Genomic DNA, 23546 nt, shown 5'->3' with positions numbered 1-23546 from the left:
AAACATTTAATTAAGATCATTTCCGATTCCCTTCCCCTCCTCCTCCCGAGCGCCAGGGAAAAAGGCAAGCAACGGGAGGAACACCGGCACTGCTTCCTCTCGGAGTGGAATGAGCGCCCAGCAGACACTGGGCAGCCAAGTGCGGGGGCACTGAGCAGGGGCACTGGACAGGGCCAGCAGGGGCCCTGGGAGGGGGATTCGGCTCGGCTTGCCTGGCTGGGTGGAGGGGTGAGACAATTTGTTACTCTTTCTTTTTTTTCCTGCATGGCATTAGACTGAGAATTCACCTATTCCATACATAGGAGTCAGACTTTGCAAAACAATTCCCACTATTGAACTAGTTTGAAACACTGAACAGAAAAATCAAGGAAACAACATCATAACACTATATTTACACATAAATGAGGTACACAGCTTCCAAAGTTGCTACCCCTCATATGTCCATTCACTTGCTGGAATTAATGCTCTTTGTTATTGACTGCCTGCAGCACCGGATTCTGAAATATTCCTGTGTGCCACCCACTTGGAGCAACATTGTTACACACAGGTTCACCTGCAAAGCCCAAGCCACTCCATCACCTCCCCATAAACCCCATAAGCCCCCTTTGGACAGAACATCCAGATTTCTCACGTCCCCCTGCATGAAATTTTGCTAAGAAACATCAACAAAAATATGAGTTCAGGAATACTAAACTAAAAAAAAAAAAAAAAAAGATAATATGACGAGACAAATACAGCAAATATGCTGAACTAGGAAATATGCAAGAAGTGCGAGAGAGAATTGTTCCTACAGTCCAGACATAAAACAAGTAAATGAGCTCATGATGCCGACATGTCACAGTCCTCAGAGGTTCTCATTTGGTTAAATATTTAGAAAGCATAAAATAACTTTTTTTTTTTCTTCTTCCCTTTGAATCTTAATATAATGAACTACATTTCTGTAAGAGTTGTATCAACTTTGACAGTGTAAAACTATTTTTTTTTCCCCTTAAGGAATACCGAGGTTTGTGTTTCATGAATTAATTTCAAGAATTCTTCACTGTAAGACAGTAAAGACATCACCATAAAGAGAGGGAGAAAAAAAAAGTTAATGTAAATAAATCAGTGTCACTCTATCCCTCTCCAGCCATCTGTTTCTCTATAAATACAGACACAAAATATCAGAATTTGCTAAAAGCAGCTATGCTAAAAGTCTATCGCATTATTGTTCCAAGTGAAAAATGAGAGCAAAAAAGCGCTACCAGTATCATCTTACCTGCCTTTTAGGGAAAAGTGTAAAAAACACAACACGCAAGAAAGACTGCAAGCTGAGAATGCGTCTGGATTAGCCACAGCAATTGACCAAGTGAAAATGAATCAGCCTCACTTTTTCTTGAAATGAAACAGATTTCTCCACTTCATATTGACACATCAAAAATATGATCACAGCTCAACTTGAAATTACAATACTACTGTACTCCTCAATGCTCTCAGCAGGTTTGCTCATCAAAGCATTCTTTTAACAAGAAGTACTTTTATGATCCCATAAACGTTGTGCTAATAGTTTTGAACTGAAAATGGTAAGTGCACTTTACTTTAGGGTGCTTTGCCATTTGGTAAAGTCATTCAATAGCAGATAACCAAGAGTCTCATTTTTAATCTCCCTTAGTAATTAAAAGTTCTAACTTAGATTCCCTGCTAGAAGTCTTGATCTTCTAAAATTTATGCCTGAAAGTAAAGTTTATTTTGGTAATACCACCACAAATTTCACAGAAGCATATCAAGGCGACCCTTCATGTTTAAAATCAGTATCTAAGAAACAGTATTTTTAAAGCAAGAGTAATCCAAAATTTTTTGTATGTCTGTAAGCAGAGGGACACAATAATACATTTACATTTTTATAGGGGAGGAAATCCCATAGCAAATGGTAATGAGGGGACCACAAACAGGGTACTGTCTTTTCACAGTTTGTGTGAATTTGACAACAAAGAAAGCCATAAACAAGGCCAAAGAGTGTAATGAGATTAATCCAAGATTATCTTAATTGATCCTTTACATAAGTACAGTGAAACCACATTCACTTAAGAGCATCCAAGAGGATAATGAGTAAGCAGGAATTACCTAACTGTAACGTCAGCAAAGAGCTCATGGGATCAAACAGCCATGCAGGATATTGGACACAGTTAAATTAAGATAAAGATTAAACGCTTCTGTCACTTACAGAAGGACCACCAAGAGATCTACCTATGTTGCAACTTTTGTTTGTACAGCAGGACAGATAATAATAGCTGTAAACTGAGACTACACTTTTGCAGGGACACTTAACATACGTGTTAAGTTATGTTCTAGAAAAGTGAGATTGAGCCTTTTCCAAAGGTGATCTGGGTTATATTTTTGCCTATAAACTCTGCAACTAGAACAGAAATGTTTTTATTTATCAAAGAAAAGAGGCAGGATCACTTGTAAGTGGTTTAAATATATTTAAGAAAGAAGGAAGTGTGCTAAGTACCTACTCCAATATCTGGCCACTGTTTAAATAACACTTGACTAAAAAACATTAACTGTTAATAATTAAGGAAAACTAGAAGCTTTACTTAGGGAGCCACAGATCATAAGTTAATCTTAACTTTATCAACTCGGTCGGACAAAGAAAGAAACAAAGGCACATGCTTAACAAACAAAATATGCCTATCGCTGGCAGGTCTGGCATGTTCCTTACAGAACAGAAAAAATATTTATATAAAGCTTTTCCCTAGGAAAACAGTTTCATATCTAGATCGCAACTATCACTGTTATTTTTGTAGTGTTGTACATTTTTGTTATTTAGGTTTTTGAGGTGTTTAGTCATCTGTTCAAGCCATATACTCCCACACAGACACTGATCACATTGTATATTCCCAACAGCCCAAGATTATATTTTCCAAATGAAGATATATATTCAGATACTGTCTAAATAAGCAGGGATGAGGAAAACCAAAGCCCAACCAGAGTTGAATCTGGCAAGGGGTGTGAAGACGAAGAAGGGCTTCTACAGATATTTCAACAGTAAAAGAAAGACCAGAGATAACATGGACCTGCTGCTGCAGTGAAGCAGCACATGTGGTGACAGAGGACATGGAAAATGTTGAGGTCCTTTTTGCCTTGGTCTTTACTGGTAAGATTTGCCCTCAGGCATCTCAGACCCCTGAGATCAGGCATCCCAGACCCACTGTATGTTTTGGAGCAAGGAAGTCTATCTAACCTTTGGTGGAGGAGAGTTGGGTAAGGGAACATGTAAATGAACTGAGCTGGAAATAAACAAGTCCCTGGGACCTGATGGAGTCTCCCCATGAGTGCTGAGGGAGCTGGATGATTTCACTGCAAGTACACTGTCAATCATCCCTGAAAAGCTGTGGCCATCTGGGAGGTTTCTGAGGACTGTAAGAAAGTAAATGCCAGTGTATCTTCAAGAAGGGCAAAAGTAAGGATGTGCAGAACAGTCAGTCTCACCTCAGTCTCTGAGGGGTGATGGAACAAATCTTTCTGAAAAACACTTCCAAACACAACAAAGACAAGGAGGTGATGGAAATATTCCAAATAAGGGCTTCAAGGGAAAAAGTGTGCCTGGTCAATCTGAGAGCCATCTACAATGAATGGTCTGATTGAGTGGACAGAGAGAGAACAATGAATGTTTATCTTGACTTCAGTATGAGATTTTACATGCTCTCAAGTAAAAATTATAGACAAAGTATTGAAATATGGACAAGATAACTGGACAGAGAGGTGAACTGAAAACTGGCTAAACTGGCTCAAAATGTTGTAACCAACAGAACAAAGCTCATCTGAAGGCAAGTTCCTCTTTTCTATTCCTGGGGTTCATATTGTCATTTATCATCTTCATCAGTGATTCAGATAATAGGACAGAGAGAACTTATCAACAAGTTTGCAGATGCTGCAAAACTGGGAGGAGTGGCTAATACACCAGAGGATTGTGCCATTCAAAGTGACTTCAACCAGTTGGAAAAATGGGACAAAGAATCTCATAAATTTCAGCAAAGGGAAGCTCTGATCTGAATCAGATCCAGGAGTGAATGCAGCAGAAACCTCCAAGCTGCTGAGTGTCTGGAGCACAGGACATATCAAGAAAGGTTGTAATAGCTGGGCCTTCTAAGCTCAGAAAAGACACAGGGGAAAGAGATGTCATTGCTATATGCAACTGCCTGACCAGAGAAGAAGCAACCATACTCTTGTCAGAGCTCCACAGTAAAACAACAAGGAACAAATACAAGTTGGAATACAGAAAATTCCAATCAAATATAAGGATTTATTACTACTATTGTTGTATTTTTTTTTACCATAAGAGTGGTCAACCACTGGCACAGGTTATCCAGACTGGCTGTGGAACTCCACTCTTGCCAATTCTCAAGATTTGATTGAACATGGCCCTGAGCAACTGGATTTCATTATATATGCTTTGAGTAAGGGGTTGGGCTAGAGACCTACACAGGTCCTTTACAGCCTCATTTATACTCTGAGACTGCAATCACTGTCACTGCAGAACCAATAAGACTACACCTCATAAGCAACTTTCCAAGCACAAGTACATAGTACACACAGGAGCTTGTAACTGTTTAGTTCTTGATGAAACTTAAAAAAAAAATATCAGAGAATCATCACTGCAAAACTATCAGCATGAAGTCACCTTTATCATTAATGACTAGTTTGAGAGATTCACATTACTGGTACTTCTTTTATCAAATATATAACAAATCACATAAATACAGTGGTATGCTTTTCACATCTGACACCTTTGATTGTTATCAAGTAAACAGAAGGCTTTTTTTCCTCACAGATATTTGTAGAGAACCAACTGCTAACTCCTTATAATGACTCCTGAATGTACCAAAAGAAACATCAATAACATCAATAAGAGAACCTACAACAAAAAGCAAAATAAATCAAAAGGGTATTAATGCCCCAAAAATATTTACCAGACACGTGCATGTGTGGTGGAATGGGGATGGGCAGAAGTTAAAGCTGGTGTTTGCATTATACTTCTAACACTTGTTTTGAGTAAGCTTGCGAACTCCAGCAGATACAGAGATGCCCATGCTTGGCCACCATCACCAATGGCAGAACATGAATGGTGAGGGATACTCTGGTCCAGCATTCAAAATCAGATCAGTACCACAGCTCTATTCATGTATATAATGTCAACACAAGTAAAGCCTTTCTCCACCACCTTCAACCTTGGCACCAAGCTTTCCTAACAAGAGAGTTTCCCTTGTAAACATGCACAGGACTGTGCTGACTGGAAGCACTGGCTGCAGTGCCTCTTTTGCTCATTAACCCATTCCACAGAACAGACATGTCTTGTAGCCACGGGATTTAGACACTGCCTTCTGGCTGGGATTTCCTCTCTTCAGACCAGATTTGGGGTTACTGTTTCCTTGAGTACCTCCAACTGTCCCAGGTAGGTGCTGGTTTGCTACTACTGGAACTGATGGCAGATTAGGGTGTTCTGCGGTTTGTTCTGGTAAGAGGAAATAACTGGAACAAACACTTGAAAATATATAAATTTATTACCAATACTTCCCTGAAAATCATCATTCCTTGGAAGCTAAATAAAAGAGCGATTTATCTTTGCAATCCACGCCCAGACCCTCGGTATGCTCCACCCCCTTTCCCTAGACAAATATTGGCAGTGACTGTTCCCACACATGAGGGATTTTTAACTATTTACTGATCCTATGTTCTCTAGATGTCAGCTAGACAGAAGTGCTGTATCACTTCACACTGGGTTCCAAATACTAAATGCGCTGTTATTTGGTGCTAACATCATGGAGTTTCTCCAGTAAATTCAAGAGTTAAAACCACAAAAATAATAAAGTGCATAATTATGTAATACTTTTTTTTTTTTCTTTCTTTCTTTGTAGAAATGACCCTAAGAGGAAATTAAACTACAGACATCCAAAGTAGTTTTCATTCAACACTCCTACTGGAATAATAGAACCTGCACTTTTTGGCACTAAGCTTGATGACATACAAATGTATCAGAAGATATTTCCTTGCCCTGAAGACTTCATATATGTTTGAGATACCCAAGCAACCTCTCAATCAGTGGTTTAATACACTGGCTAGTGTTTCAGAGAGTTCCTATGTGCTATAACAGTTAATTTTCTCCAGGGCATGAGTTTTAGGTTACATTTTTGTTGAAGAGAAATACATTCCAAATGTCATTCAAGTGCTTTCTCCTGCCTAGCAATCTCTCACAGGCATCATTCTGCACATCTTTTGCTAGGCAGTTAAAATGGGCATCTTCATTCTTTCTCACTGGGGTTTTAATCCAAAAGATTAATTTCAGCCTTCCTTGTTTGCTTTTTGCTGGGCTTGTATTCCCAAGTTACTTCCCCAGGAAGTTGTTTGATTCAAACTATCTTTAATATCTCAGAAAGGGCTTTGAAAGGGCTACTTCATCCTGAAAGAGAATTCAAAGATAAATTGGGTAGCCAGAGGCTTTGTATATCAGCACCCAAAGGAGAAGATCAGATTTTTATTCTTAAAAATGAACTCAAAGCATCCACTGTTTATGTATGTTTAATAATATTTTTGGATGCTTCTGTGAAGTTGTCTCTTTTGATTCATATCATTCTAAACATCTAATACGGTCTTGTCATGGCTTTATGATTTCTGGTTATTTGTATTCCACATCATAACATCGTATAGTGCTTTGGAAGTTAAAGTGTTAATGTTCCAGTTCCAGGTACCTGTCCCAGAAGAGAAGAAGAACTACATTCCCCAGAAGACTGTTCATGTGTTATTATCATTTCTGCTCAGGGAAAACAGATATAAGGCCTTGTTAGGTCATCTGATGGCTCTCTTCTTCATCAGGCTCTCCTCCCTGCTGTTCAACCAGACAGCACATCTCACCTCAGTGTTATGGTGAGGCCTATCCATCTTTTGGACACTCTCTCTCTCATTATATTTGATTTATTAGCCTCAATTCTTATTATATTGTATTATAGTGTGTTATCTTGCATTCCGATACCATATTTAGTAAATTAGTTTGTTTCTCCTCAGATCATTGCCACTGTTTTTAATTATTTTGGAGTCCCCCGTTCCCCTTTTCCAGAGGCGCGGATTTTGCAAAATCCCTCCGCCCTGCTAGTCACAGAACTGGACCAAACCACTGACAGGTCCCTTTCACATACTGCAATGTATGCAGCAACAGATGTAAATAAGTCAACTCCAGCCACTTATGCAACAATTATTGTTATTGCCTGTCTCTGCTATCATTTCTCTTCTAGCTTTTGCTCGTCTTCTAGGATGAACACTGAGGTAAAAGTTCAATAAATAGTTGAACATAGGCAAATCAGTTTGGAGGCTGAGAGATCTCTGTTCTGAGCCTTTTCCTTCCCCAAGGTATACTGAATAGAGTATAGAGCCACTGTTGGCATTCACTATGCTCAGGAAAGAGTAAAAAGTGTATATGAAAAAAAATAATCAGTGCCTCTGAAGTCTTCTGAAACCTGGTAAAATCCAAGACAGACCGACTGAGCCCTTGCAAGACTTACTGAAATGTGAAACAAAGAAAGCCTAGAGCACCTTTATGAAACACTGAAGCAGATCCCCTTGGGGATCCAGCTACTTTTCCTTCAGTGAATTCCAAATGGACTCGAATCACAGAGAACAGTCTGTACTCCTTGTGGACATCACTGCTTTCTAGTTGATTAAACTCCAGTATACTAAAGCTGTAGTAAAGCTTTATTCCAATGTTGAAATTAATTGTCATCAATGCCATCAAAATATCATCAAAAATAAAAACCTATGCTCCATGTATGCTATAAACAATTACAACTAATGCTGCAGGAAACTGTCTAAGGTTCAAAACAACTGGAGAAAAAGAAACCAGTTTCTCTAAGTGCAACCTTAATTTGATTCACTCTTGCACCTATCCAGTTCTCAACTATACCTACAGTTCTTTGCCCATTCTCCTTGTATAAATATCTTTCAAATAGTACTGGCCTAATTAACCTTCTAATTTGCACTCAAATCAGACTCAAAAAGCACTGCCAGTGAGGTACCAGGAAAGATACAATCATTCTGCTTTTGGTTTGGGGCTTCTGTACTGAAATCCAAATTTGCCTACAGCAGCTTTTACTTAAAGAAGTGAATAATATTCTGCTCAGTCCTATTGTGGTGTTTGTTCAATGCAGAAATAATGCAAATCCTCCAACTGTGAAGGTCTACAGTTCTCCAGTGAGCGTTTAAAAACTGAAGTATTCTGTGAAGTTGCAACCTAGGCACCTGCCTTTCTGCCCTGATACATTAACTGAAGGGCAGAAGACACTTCTTGGAAGAAATTGCTTGAATATAATGGAAGAAATAAGGCTTTCCAATAAATTTCCAAATCCTTTTGGCAGAAAGAAAAAGCGAAGAGTGAAGCAGAAGGATAACTTCAACTTAAACAATTATGGTTTGCTAGAAATTGATTGAAAGCAGGATCTTAGAGCAGAAAATGCTAAGCACCATTCACAGACAACACTTGCCTGCCTGAAGGCAAAATCACTGCAAACCTGGATGATACAAAACAGGACTTGTAATTAACTGTGAGGATTTTATAATGATAGTGTATAAAAAAAAAAAAAAAAAAAAAGAAAAAGAAAACTATGTATCAGAAGGCTTGTGTATAAAGTCCAAGGAATACCAGTGAGGTCAGTGGCAGCTGGAGTTTCTAGTTCTTGTAGTAGGGAGCACGAAGTCCTAAGTAGTAGAAGTGTTTAAAAACTGTATGCCCTATTTCATATTACTCTTTTAAAAAATTATTGTTTCTGGTACATATTGACCTACAGCCTGAAATTTCCAAGTAGAGAAACTAGAATTCCACTTGCTTCATCCAAGTCATCGGCTTTGTACTAACTAATAGTGGCATGGTACTACAGCTACCTTTTACCATTCATCCTGTGGACTCAGTGTTTACACTGTAGCTTTTTTTTCCAGATACGCAGTGGAAAATCCCTAAAGGTCTAGAAAAGGAAGGCAATAAAGGAAGTTAGAAAAGTACGCATTTTATTAAGTTAGACTAAAGGTCTGTTAATTCTGTATGATTTCTATTTTGTGATCTAGTTGAACATGTCAGTTTGAGACTCATGTAAATGATGCTGGGACTGACATCACCTGAGTTTTCAATGCAATTGTGCCCACAGGGGCTAACAGAGTGACATTAAATCATTAATTCACAGGCCAAATAAGGCACTCGCATCTACCTTCAAATCCTTGGGTTGAAATCACCTAACCATGTTGTTTAGGAATGAAGCATTTCTACATTACTTCAATATCCCCGTTTTTGAGAAGACAAAACACTTTGCATTTATTTCATTTTATTCTTATAGTTATGAGATTATTAGGGCAAAATTAATCTGAATATTAAAATACCCCATATCTACTCTGACAATGAACACAAAAACTTCTCATATTTCTTTTTGTAGAATTGCATGTCAAAATCAGTGAGATCTACTGAAATAAATTAATAGAAGTTACTTTAAGACAGAAAAAAGCCAACGGTTTCCTTGGTGCAAAACATTGTTGAAAGGTTCATGCTGCTTAAGACCTTGCCTAATTTAACTTTGAAAATTTCCTTAACTTATTATGTTGCACTAAGGAAAACAGTATTTACATTCTTACTTGAAATAGCAATTAAGGTTGTCTCCGTTTCAGATTCTGAATATGAAACCTCTTGTTACATGATAAATATATTGGCTACAATCTTTCTATGACGTATCAGAGCATCTTCTTGAAACACTGTAGTCTAAGCTGAATCTGGAAGGATAAAGAGAAATCAGACTCCAACATAAGAAGCTGTAGCATAACTATTTTTGCTCCAGTACCTTCAAAACCAAAAAAACCCTTTGTTTTGGGACACACTTAGCAGAAAGCTGGCACTAGAGGCACACAAAATGCCAACGAGGAATAAAAATCAAAAGTGAGAAAAATACTTATAATTCCGATGGAAAACATTATACTAACCAAGTGTTTCTGTTCAATTTATAAGCTTGGAACATACTTAAAGTTATACATAAGAGATTTTAAATATCAATCTGTACTGTTTTAATATTGCTAGAAGCATAAAAGATTATTAAAGCAAAAACTGTAGTATTTCTTAAGTTAGCATTTTCCTAATATGGTATTCACCAGATGTTTCTCCTGCTAAATAAGAAGCTAAGCATAACTAAGGAACAAAGCCAGATAAATTGAGGGAGAATTAACCAGAAACACCATCACTTCCAATGTAGCTATGGTACTCGTTACAGACTGTTTAGCTTTAAGCAAAAAGAGGGCACACACAGGCATACCCATGCCACAATCCTTAGGAATTTCACAGCATGATCTTCACTTGTGTCATGTTTCCTTGTGGAGTGCTAGTACCATGTAAAGTGGGAGATTGTGGAGTGGGAATATCAGCAAAGATGAACTACTGTAAATCTCCCTGTGAGCACAGGAACTAACAGGAACTAAGCTATTTAAATCGGTTCATATAAGAACAGGCAAGTCCATAAACACAGCAGAAAGTCAAGTAATCCAAGCACTTAATTTGCATAACAAAAAGCAAGTCTATAAAGTCGTTTCAATGCAACGCTCTTAAGAAACTGTTTCCTCAAAGAGGAGTGTGAAGAGGTGGTAAGGGTCATCTGCTCAGCATTAGACTGGACATGGCATTGATACAAATCAACAATCTGCTATCGAGGAGGCTAAAATCTTATGCAAGGGACATAAGATATCTTCTTGTCTCTGCTTCACTCTCTCTTCACAAAGTCCTGCCTCCTATCACTCCTGAGCATACCAGAAAGAAATCAAGCTCCACAACAGAGCTCCTAAGTAAGCCAATCATTTCTCACCTTTGTGTTATTCCTTTTGAGAATTCAAAATGTACTTGGACCTTCTTGGTTTATTTGTTCAATTGAATTAAACGGCATTTCTCCTCCACATTTTTCTTAAGTATTCACTCTCCAAAGACTTATTCCTCCATCTTGTCCCAAAGTAAAGTGAAATGTAATTTCATTTTTAATCTGTTTTCAGTACTGGAATTAGCAAAACTCTTGGCATTGCTCTTTGTCACAGTTTGCCTTTCTTCAAAGACAGCTTTGTTGAAGTTACTGAAATAAGAACCACTAGAGTGATTGTTAAAAGTTTAAAACAGTTTCATAAGAGTCTGCTGGAACTTGCTGACAGGAGGAGAAGAAACACAGATCAAGAAAACAAATGGCTGAGTCAGATGACCTGCAGAGTATTTTACTGAAGGCAAAGACATCAACTAGATTCAAACAGAATGCAAAACTGTAAGATTTGGGTAGAACAGGATTTTATTAGGATGTTCTTCATGCATCAACATTTTGAGCTTGGAAAACATAAAAAGGAAGACGGGTAAAGATGTAGGCGGGTCAGGCATATACACAACTTTCAGTTTCATTCTATTCTATATACCATACTCACAATTCAATACAACTCTTTGCATTCAATCTAATTCTTACCAAGAAAAAATGGCTCCCTCCCAAAAAAAAGCTTCATTAATTTTCCCATCAACAGCTAAGCCAGCTATGGATGCTGGCCAAAACAATTACAAGGCAAAGGAAGAAGAAGCATAGAGGAAGGTAAAATGGCTCCCCTGTGCTCCAAGTGGGAAGTTTCGCTCCTGACTTAGATATCCGTGTTTCAAGAGCACCACTTTGGGTTGTGTAAGCAAGCCAGCCAGCCCAGACTTCCCTATCAGCCTCAGAGGAATGGAGGGAGCAAAGTCAGCTCTTCTGCAGGATTCTGAGCAACAAGTTATAGCATCTCCTGTTTAAAAATAAAAATACCAGTGCCAGAGAGAAACCTGAAGAAATGTTTTTGTTCTTATTGTGTGCTAGAGTGCAGAGGAGACAAAAAATGTTGTCATTGGCAAATGGAGGTATACAAGTAACATTTAAGTACAGAATATCTCAGCATATTATGAAGTATTATACATAATAATAATAAATGATTTTTAAAAAGGAAAAAAAATCAACAATACAATTGCATAGAGGACCATCTCACAGGAGATATGATTTTTCTCAGTTTTTAAATAGTACTTTCAAATATTTTCCTTGCAAATTTTGAAAGTATAATCCAAAAGATTCAAGGATTTTATGACAAAGGAGGATTGCAAAAAGTCTTCATAAAATTTTAGTAGGCACAGATCACAAGTCTTTTCAATTAATATCTGAAAACAAGAAAACTTTTTTGGTTGTAAAAAGATGCATACTGTATTTGCATAGCTCTTTTGAACTCGTTAACCTAAACAACTTGCTGAGGGACAGTGCTATTTTCACAATGAACAAATATGGATGAATAGAAGTGAGCTTTGTCATTAACAAAATACAAATATTTTAACCAGACAAGGCAGCTTCCACATTGATTCAACTGATAAAGTGAAATGAGAAATCAATTTAAGTAAATTTTAAACTTGTGGATCATCTCCATAAATTATTCTCAAAGCCATTTGAAGGCAGGGTGGAGTAGCTTGTAAGATGACTGTATGTAAAAGCTTGGCCATAAAGGTCTTTGAGTTTGCCGGTCTCTTAATAGGAATTAAGTAAACTGCATTTGTTTTCTGTCTAACATGTTTTCAAAATATTTTGCTCAAGGTAACAGAATAAACAGAGAACATGATATGGACCTCATGCACATTGCCCCAGGGCTTTTTTATTCCACAGTCATCTAACATAGGGACACCAAACTTTGAAGCACCTGGAACTGGTTGCCATCATAGAAAACACATTGAGCAGATGGCATGCAACCTGTTTCAGCCTGCAGTCTCCATAGCCCTGGAACATTAATTTCAGTAAAAAATGTAGTGAAATCTCATCAAAATGTGTGAAATCTTTAACAAAAATTCTCATTCTAAAACTCTACTTAATCAACATAAGATTAATTAGCATTTTATTGTGCTACCTACTATATGTCAGGCATATAACCCAAACCTGTATCAGAACATCATATGTATTTTTTGACAAAGAACAATATACTCTCTGATTGTAAAAGATCATTCAGTCCACAGAACTAGATAGGGCCTAATCTGGGTCAAAACCCAGAAAGTGTCCACAAGTGTGGACATTAGGTCTTTGGAACCAAACATTCTACTTTTCCTATTTGGTTCTTATCCACTGTGATATCTGCTAATGTAAACAAGCAAAGTGATACATTAAATTCTAATTATGATGAACTCTAAGGAGTCATGTTTAAAGTTTTAAGATCTTGATGAGCTCTCAGCATAATGCAGCTGTTTTCATAAAGATGTAATAAAATTCTAGTGCCAAATCACTAGTTTGATTTCATATCATGCAAACATGAAGCTCAGAAGTTCAAACAAACTGATCCTTCATACAGCATATTCAAGGATGATTTGACCTGAACTGTCAGTGGGTTCCAGTGGTAGTACTTGTTACTGACAGCTGTCGCATCTCTGGCACAGTCCACTGCAACCCCAGCCCCATGAATATGAACCAAAACCCTGGGACTATACACTAAGCCAAACCATCAAGATTTGAGATCTTTGAAGCTAACTTTCATTGGTTTCCTAGGTTTTCACAAACATATTACTAAAAGCTTTTCTGCTAAACAGCATAACAGCTTGAAATTTATACAAGTAATTTGTAGAATTATCTGTATACCGAATATCTAGGTAACAGATCTAGGACTGCAGCCAGAATTACAAAACACAAACGCAGGTACTGTGGACTCCTCACTGGGCATCTGACTGACCTGAAAACAGTTCTGGCAACAAACTCTGTCTTTTAAACAAGTTACATAGTAAAGTACGCTCATTCCACTCCTGCACTCCCCAAATATTTATTCGTTTTTCAAAATCCTCATGCTGTGTCCAATTGCTCTTTGGCAAGCTGAAGGGCCAAAGATATCACACGCCTCTGGGAGGCCAGCAAGAACTGCAGACTGTAGAGACAGCTTTATTTTTCTTTTGCCTTGATAAAGTCCTTTCTGAGTTTTGGGCTGAGTTCTGGCAATCCATGACCTACATATCTACTTCCACAGCAGACATCTAAGCTTGCCATTGCAGCAACAAGAAAAGATGCAAGCAATACAAATTTCCTGGGTGGTTATATCTCTGTTCGGGAAAGATACTGAGCAACAGAGGGCTCAGCAGTGGAGAACAGGCAGAAATGACCAAAGAGACAGTTCTGATAAAATATCACTAGGTACCTGTGTTGTCCAATAAACAAGAAGAAGAGGAACAACACAGAAACCTGGTGGTAGACTGATGGCAAGTGATATTGAGATTTTTTTAGAAGAAAGAAAATACAAAGCATAGAAGGAAGGTTTCTTATTCTGCAGTGTATTGATTTTCACCTCAGTCTCAGCTGCTTTACCTCTCCTTCATTTCTGATTATTGGCACTACATGTATATTTTATGTTGTGTTAGATTTGTCAGGCAGTTCTTCTCCAAAGATATCAAGCACTAGCAATGTAAAATTTGCTTTCATAAGAGGAGGTCTCTGGGTTGGCCTACTTCTGTTACTTCACTGGCATTACAGCAGGAGTCACAGATGCAGAGACTCAGAAAATATAACGTAGAACACTTTCTATAAAATAGTAACAGTGCTATCTTTACAGGTAAGGATAGATTACAATACAGATTACTTTCAGCAGCATAAATTATTCCATAGCAGCAAATCTCAGTTACAAAATGTGAACAGTGTCATCAAGGTTGTATGAATAGATTTGTCTGACACTTCTATTAAATTCAGGCTTTGTAAATCAGCTCCCTACAAAGGCTGTGCTGTAGAGTTAGGACCTTCCTGATAGACAGTCTAGTATGATCACTTACTATTCTATAATAAACTTCAGGGAGGAGATGGATGAGCAGTTTTAAAAGCAAAATCTTTTACTGAAACCCAGTATGCTTTGTATTATCTGTTGAGGCCTCCTCTGCTCCTAACTCCTTGTTATCTAATTCCTAGCAGTATTTCAGATGCAGACTTTCCAATACACGCCTACCTTGTGTGTGAGCATTCTCAAAAGCATCTTTAGCTGAGCATCTTGAATGCTTAGCATTAAACTACACTGCCTGTTCTTAATAATTCATAATACACTAAAAGCAACCCAGCCTCTCTGTGAACTTTTACAGAATTCCCTGCTAAAATTGGTTGATCTCCTCAGCTGTTAAAGCTACAGAAATTCCTGATTGTAAATCACAAAATTTTCTTGAAGTATTGTAGTTTTCTCTCTTCACAGATAGAGATGCTAACATTGTCATCCACTTTCCTCCCAAAAGGTCAAAAGATGAGAGAAAAGAAAGGAGAAAACAGTATAAATCATATAGAACTTTAGAGCTTCATGGAGGTTACAACCAAAATCAATATACCTAAAAGGAAAACCTGTAAAACTTCATTACATGTTCCACTTTGACTCCATTCACAATAACTGTGTATTGCTTCAGAAGTGCAATAGAAGTGTGTTATCTTAAGCTCCGCACCACAAATGTATGCCAAAAATGTTAAAGCTATCCCTAACAAAGGAGGGAAAAGGAGTAGCTTTGCTTACTTTGTTGCTTGCATTAACCTGTTTAAAAGGAGCTTTCATAGTAATTTAAAAGTAATCAATCACTTAAAGACAAGCCAATCTTTTTATTTACCCAAGCCAGACAAAGATTGTTTTTCTAATTTCATAAGGACTTATATATAGAAGATGAAAAACAAAACAAAATTTGAAAGCATAAACATAGTTGAGGTTGTCTTTTACATAGCTTAATGCATAAACTAGAGAAAATATCCATGGCTTTGAAAACTTAGCCTTTTCAGTAGTGTAAAATTGGCCTTGGAAGAGCCAATGACTTTCTACTGACTACAAATGTCTCTCCAGCCTCTCAGTTCCATGTTCTGCTTTCATTCAGAAAGTTGTCATTTCAACCCCCCAATTGTTTCTGATGCACTTACACCTGCATAGGTGGCTAGCACCTGCTTTTTAACTCAAAAATAGACACAAGAAAGCATTTTATACTGGGCTGGCCTCAGAGGTTTCTCAAGAGGAAAAACCCCTCTGCTGGCCCTGCTCTTCCTTAAAGACTGTATGCAGGTCACTGTGTCCTCCTGCCCAATAGGGCCCAGGTCAGAGCAGTGGAAGATCAACTGGGACCAGGCACGGGGTTCTGTCCCAGCATCACAGGGAAGTGAGTGAGTCCCCATCACATTCCTGGTCCATGTGATGACTGAGGATAGTCAGCACATGGCCACTGCCAATGCTGCCAAAGCAGTAGTGGTGCTAAAGGCCTGATGCCGACCAGGAGGCAGATTCATGCCAGGCCAGGCTCCCAGCCAGGTGGAACGTAGTACAGCACTGCAGCAGCTCATGATGGGGCTGGCCCTGGTTTCCCCCTCTGTATCCAGCATGGCACCCACCTCTGTCCTGATAGAGCACTCTCATGTCTCCACTAGTCCTGTAAGTCACCTCTTCAAGAAACAGTAAATGATCTGAGCTCCTCACAATGGGTGCCATGTTTTGCTAAGACCCTGTAGGATGGCCTAGGAGCCTTATACCCATGAAAACTTGCCAGTGCTGCCTGCTTCCCCTTAGACACAGCGGGAGATACTAAAGGTCATCATAGCTCGTAGATTACTAAAATCAGGGATCCATTGCCAACTTCCACCCATGTCATGTTACCCACACCGCTCCCTGCCATGAAAAAGGTAGCTCTGGCCAACAGCACCATGCTGAACCACCTAAACATGTGGCTGATTAAGCAAGGCTGGGCACATATTTGACCACAGGCCTATGATCTGTGTAACTTATACATAATTGCTTTAGCAAAGGATTTCCAGAGAAAATGACAGTGAAGATTAGAAGATGGGTCTTCCTTTTTTTAAGGCAGAAGAACAGTAGAATACCTGCTAAGAATACCTGCTAAGAGTACCTGCTAACTTGTTTGTTCATCTTTCTGTGGAAATCACTCATGCTGGCTCATGTTCAGCTTTTTGTTCACCAGAACACCCCAGTCATTTTGTAACATACTTATGAATTAATATTTTATCCCTCACACAATTACAGGAAATAATAAATCCTATCAATAAGGTTTTGTAGTAATAATAAGAATAAACATGATTTAAAATAGCATTATCACTTTGTACTCTCCAAAGTAAAATCTGTTCATTAGAAGAATCAGATGAAATGTACTGCAAAAAAAGACCTGGGGATACTGGTGGATGGGAAGCTGGACATGAGCCAACAATGTGCCCTCATACCCAGAAAGTCAACTGTATCCTGGGCTGCATCAAAAGAAGAAGGGCCAGCAGGTCAAGGAAAGTGATCCTGTGGCTCTACACTGCACTGGTGAAGCCTCACTTGGAGCTGCATCCAGATGCTGAGTCGCCATTACAGGAGAGACATAGACCTGTTGGAGCACATCCCGAGGGCCACAGAAATGATCCAAGGAAATGAACACCTCTCCTACGAGAACAGGCTTAAAGAGCTGGGGCTGTTCAACCTGGAGAAGAGAAGGCTCCAAGATGACCTAATAGTGGCCTTTCAGTATCTAAAGGGGAGCTACAAGAAAGAAAGGGGCAGACTCTTTAGCAGGTTCTGTGGTGACAGAACAAAGGGAAATGGCTTCAAGCTTAAAGAGGATAGATTTAGTTTGGACATAATGAAAAAGACTTTTAAATGGGGATGGTGAGGCACTGGAACAGATTGCCTAGAGGTGTGATTGATGCCTTGCATCCCTGGAGACTTTGAAGGTGAGGCTGGACCAACCCCTGGGCAACCTGATCGAGCTGTGCATGTTCTTATTCTTTGCATGGGAGTTGGACTATGACCTTTAAAAGTCCCCTCCAACTGTAACGATTCTATGATTATATGAAATCCAAAAGAAAGAGCACATATAGGCTCAGCCCAAGCAGGGAAAACCAAAAAATATGGAATCATATGGAACACAAATTACAGGGTAAGTAAAGGTATCGTCCACTGGCAAGGACACAGAATGGTATTTAAGAGTTTGATGGTTCCTCCCAGGCTCTGCTACTGTGAGCCTTCTAGGCAAGTCACTTTACACTGAGAGCCAGTTTACATACCTATAAATTAAACAAGATAGCAGGGTCCTCTTGGCAGAATGAGAGAGTTTTTGCTGGGGGCAACAATTCTTAAAGAGAGCTGGCAGTAAGTATGGACACGACTGCTGAATATGAGCTTCTGACATGCTGTCAGGAAAAATGCATCCCTGGAGGCTTGCATGGAAGATCCCTGAATAGGACTAGAGAGCTTGGATTAACTGTGTACACTTAATGTGGAATGCAAGCATCTACTGTAGGAAAGCTGTATTGATTTCTGGAGTGTACAAGTCAAGAAACTCGTGAATTTCAATAAACTGTAGAGAGCCTCAGAAATAAAGGATTGAACAAACTTTTTAATGCTATTCCATCTGTCCTATGAAAATGATGTCCAACTGTCTAAAAGAGTCTGGGAGGATCTTATGAGTAACAGGCAAACTCCAGAAGACAAGTTCACACCAGATGTACGATGCAGTTACTCAGAGAACAGTAATTTGTAACAGGCTCTCTGTCCTTGACCCTTTTAAATCAAGACTCTATCAGCTGCCACAAAGTTAAATCTTCATAAGCTTGTTCCCAACTTCAGGTTTTCTCCACAGCTAAATCTTCACTGTCAGATCCTGGACACTTCAAATTTACAGCTAGTGCTTCTTTCCTTGCCAGATCCAGCTGTGTTCTACTTCTCTGACTGACCATGACAGTGCCTGAGCTTCCAGCACCTAGACCTTCTTAAGCTGCAAATGGACATTAAGGGTAAAATGGCCTACAATTAACTAGTTTATTTCAGTAACGTAAAGTAACAAAGGAGCAGAAGCACAGCTACTTTGCAGATAGTACAAATATCAACAGATATATACTCTGGTCTATTTATTGATGAAATTGCTGATTATCATATTCTGCTCTATCATTTCTGTTCTGTTTATCATGTGTTCACCTACCTTCAGCTAGAAAAGGCCAGGTAAATCAGATGATTTTCTGAGGGGATTTTTCTTTTCCATATATATATACATACACGTACAACACATGCTCTCCACCTGAAGTGGTGTTAATTCAGAGGACATTTAGCCATTTGCTACAATAAATAAAAGGTTTGCAAAAAATTGCATTACTTATTAGCTTAAGTATTTCAGATTTAGAAAGTGATTACTACTGGGATTAAAAGATAAAGAAAATAAAATATAAGCAAAACTTCATTGTCTCAAGTTATAATCTTTTTTCCCAATTTTAGAATCATAGAAAACGTTAACATGCTTAACAATATATAAGATTAGAAGCTGTAAATACTCGCTTACTCAGTATAAAATAGTAGCTACTATATGGATTCTACCAAAGACATCATACTTCAGAATAAAACTCATGTTCCTTATGAATATACAATAAGATACATTTGTAAGTACAGCAGTGAAAGCAGAATAATGAAAAAAAAATTTGAAAATAGAACATCTAATGGATCTTGCAAGCAACTACAACTGACTGAAAAGCAGAAACATGGACTTCATAAGTTCCTCTGAACACATATGAGAAAAGTTTCGTTGGTAATGGATTCAGACTTGTAGTTTTTGTCTTTGTTATTTTAACACAATATACCTTAAAAAAAAAAAAAAAAAAAAAAAAAAAAAAAAAGTTCCATCCAGCAGTGGTTCCTTTCTCGATGGAAGTTCTTTGATGGAGCTTTCAATTTAAACATATATGTAAGAAAATCAGCTTTAATTGCTTGCTGTAGCATTTTAAAAACTGGTACTGCAGGTTCAATTCAATAGATCAAAGCCATTCTAATCTTAGTTACACGAGTAGTTACATAATAAAAGGCAGTAGAAAGTGTTTATTTAGAGGAAGGCAGTGTGAAATGAAGACACTAAGACATACTTGCAAGAAATAGCAATATTTTAAAAATAATATCTACTTCTGAAAATTATAGATTTCTGCTCCACCATGTCCCAGACGTCCATTCTTAGCAGTTGTGTCTAGGTCTTCAAGCATGTGCACTGCAGCAGTCTTGCATTTGTATTCTGTTCATATTGGAGCTTGTACATACATAGTGCAGTGGGTTGTGTTTATCATCTACAGTGTCAAAGGACTGTAAATAGATCTGTTTGAGCAGACTTATGGGAAAGGGAACATAGAACTGCATTTGAATTTGAATTAGATAAACTGAGTTTCCCAATTAATTCCAATCCTGTTTTTTATATATATATATATATACATATATATATATGCATATATATATATGCATGCATACATTTCCAGATATTTCTCCATACTTATATTTAGCTTTACTGTCATCAACAGTATGTCAGCAGGATCCTCTTCAAAGGAGTTGCTTTATAGACGCAGTCAGCTATTTCAAATAGAAGCTGTATTCATCAAAAATTCTGCCTTCATCAAAACCAACTTCTCTATTTATGGAAAAGTAATGGTTTTAATTTAAATGCCAACAGTGCACAAAGGCTAATGTGAGACTAACTTAAAAGACTGTAAATGCTTCAATCTTGTTGCAGCAAATATTTTCCTTCCAAATTTTTTTAATTAACATGTTTAATTACCAGGCTTCTGTTATTTCTCCTCTTTACAGAGTTAATCTAGCAACTCACTTCTAAGAGGGATAAAAGTGCTTTATATGGAATCTACCCACAGGGCTGTGATCTGAATTGAAACTGTTACTTGATTTATTACAGAGTACATTTCTGTTGCACAGGTTTTTCCTCAGACACTGCATGGCAAAAGTATTGGCACAATCCTTTCCAGTTCATCAATACTTGTGAATCAAATAAAATTTGCTATTCGTAAAAATCTAGCATCACCTGTACTCTAAATTTAAGACTGAGTTTACCTAACTATATTTGAAGCAATTCAGATAAATGATTGAACATTCCTGTGCATCTCTCACACAATCTCTTCCTTGGAGATTTTCCTCCAATTACCAGCAAATGTCCCTGAACGGCATGATGAGCACAGACTTTACCAATAGTCTCTACCCAATTCTCCCAGATTATCACAAACTATGAATACATACGGGTGAAATACATTTTCCTAGCTTCCACTCCTCAAGCCTTTACAACATGCTCCAATTTTACCTCTGTGACAAGCTTCCAAGGGCTTGCTTTTCCTGCCTATGAGCTGAGAATGTCTATCTGTTCAAAGTCTCCAGTTTGTCCAGGAAATTATTCTATGACTATTACATAACTATTCCACACCTTTCCTCTTCTAAGACACCAAATTCTCAGTGCAATCCCCTGAGCCCTAAGCCAGGAGACTTTCAAGATAGATTCTCTGCAATGAAATAAGCACCTTCATCTGCCTCCCACACTCCCACTTAATGATCTGCCTTCTTTTTCACCTTTCTATAGTTGGCTACTTCAGTTCCTACTGGAAAATATTTAGCAACAGGTGACCTGTTAGTCGTTGCTTTTATCAGTGACTCCTATTCAGGAAGGGAAAATGGGTGAACCGTAGCGGTGACTGAGTCTTATACAGAACCAAAGTGAGATTCATCTGCCTTGTGTGCACTTCCAGTTATTTACTATGCATATTTGCAAAGCTCACCTCATTCCCTTCCTACAGCCTTCTTCCCGTTAGGGGCATTACCTGTCAGGACTGCCTAGTGGGAAAGCAGCAGAGCCTCTAGTGAAGGGATGCCAAGGGAAGACATGAGTTTCCCAGGCAGAAGAGGGGAAAAATGAACATACAGAAAAGTATTTTACCTCCTGCATTAGCACCTGCAGTGCATTTGTATGAGGATTAAATTTGGAATATGTTTATCTTGCTGTGCATGCGGTAGCATTTCCTGCACAAAAGTAAGTGAGCTCTAAGTAAGCTCTAAGCTCTAACCATGTGGCTGTCCAGCCTCTCTGTTCAGATGCTACTCTACCAGCTTTTGAAAAGAATTAACTGAAGCAGAAGGAGATATCTGTTTCATGGAAGAGCATGGAAAAAAGCTTTTTCTCTTTCAATAGAACTCTTCAGATTACTAAGCTACTGTAACTCTTGAAACTACTGCTCTGTTACTGAGCATCACTGAAAAAGAAGGCAACTTGGATCGACTGACCATACCAACAATAAAATTCCACAGCCCAAACTTTACTCTTGGAAGTCAACAGAAAATCACGTACAGATTTAAAGGGTGTTTAAGGATGGTGGCCTTGCCAGCTTATCAGTGCACAAGAGTGTGCACTAAACTGTAACTGAATGTATGTCTGCATCTGGATGTACTTTCAAAAAATGTAATTAAAGTATAAAAACCATATGAAACACATAATTTTGCAGGAAGTTCTAACATCACAACATGCTGCTAAAAGAAGTGCTCTACTGGCCTGGTCCCTGGTTTCTGAACAGACATGAAATGGGAGAGCCCTGAAGGGACAAAAATCCTTGTCTGGAAGTAATAATTTGTTACTGCATATGCTGAAGAATCTGTTCTTTCAGAGAAGCCCTATGGTATATCCACCAAAAAGGGTCTTCAGAAATCCACAAAAAGAAGCAACAGAAAGACTTTCAGATACCACTTCAGCAATAGCCTTCTTTTCTGAATTCCTCCTAAAAGAATGGAAGAGTGCTTTGAGAAATTTCCTGAAACTCTTACTGACCTAAAGAGGGGAAAATCTTGGCATCCTAAGCACTGAATTTGTATGACATGCAGGTATTAGAGAACAGTGCTAAGAGCCAGAGATGTTTCTTCCTGGTACTATGCTTCAGGAGCACAGGAGAAATTGAGATTTATTGCTGAACGGTGGTCTCACACACCTATGCAGCAATCATTTTTGCACTCACTGGGCACAAAACACATTCCTCCCATAAAGAGCAACTTAAAAACATGTTTTATATACCATTTATTAGTATATTTAAGAGTGAACCAAGTGCTTTTCAAAGTCTGACTGCTTGCATTAGTTCCTGCCATCACATCACACTATGAAAATGCATCCTCACTTTGAAGTGCTTACCTCTAGCAAAATACAATGAGCACATGGCTAACTCTCACTTCAAAACATCTAAGTTTCATTTTCCATCTTCCAAATAGAATTTTGAATTTTAGCTCTTACACTATTGTTCTTTCAGATTATCATTACTTTAAAGTGTCTTTTGCATGATGATCTGAGGTGGTTATTTTGCTTTCATTTCTAATTTTTTTTTTTCCTTTCTGCTGGGGTTCATAGCAGAGTGAGTGTTGGGCAACGATGCTCCTGTAAAATTGGTTCCTATCCCAAACCAAAACTCTCACACAGAACTATGAGGTGTATAACTCCTTCCACAAAGAACTCACATCACATCAGAAGCACAACTCTTTACAAATAAAGTCCTTAAGACAGCCTTCAGGATCACATCTGATCACTTGAAGTGAATAAGAAGCAGAGGGCCTAGAAGGCAAAAAAAGAATAAATAAATAAATAAAGGAGAAAAAAAATAATCTCCTATTAACTATATTGAATACATCTGAACCTGCAGTATTGCTGAATCACAGGATTTCAACATTTCACTTCCATTTGCTTTAAAGAAAAAAAAAAAAAGATATATAATGTTTCC

General features: G+C 38.2%; 1 long non-coding RNA gene across 12 annotated transcripts in view; it reads right to left on the bottom strand.

The window, feature by feature from the left end:
* The window catches only part of LOC104913987 (uncharacterized), a 517821-nt gene that overhangs the window by 374364 nt on the left and 119911 nt on the right, over positions 1-23546 (bottom strand). The window contains exon 1 of one of the 12 annotated variants that reach the window (XR_014887672.1): positions 1256-1395. The exons of the other annotated variants lie outside the window; for them this stretch is intronic. This is a non-coding gene — a long non-coding RNA (uncharacterized LOC104913987). Of the gene's footprint in view, positions 1-1255; positions 1396-23546 lie in introns of those variants that run through there. 12 annotated transcript variants of the gene reach the window in all.

The sequence above is a fragment of the Meleagris gallopavo genome, chromosome 1 (genome assembly GCF_905368555.1).
Source record: "Meleagris gallopavo chromosome 1, MGAL_WU_HG_1.1, whole genome shotgun sequence".
In the NCBI taxonomy this organism is placed as follows: domain Eukaryota; kingdom Metazoa; phylum Chordata; class Aves; order Galliformes; family Phasianidae; genus Meleagris; species Meleagris gallopavo.
This window is presented reverse-complemented; position numbering and strand designations above follow the sequence as displayed.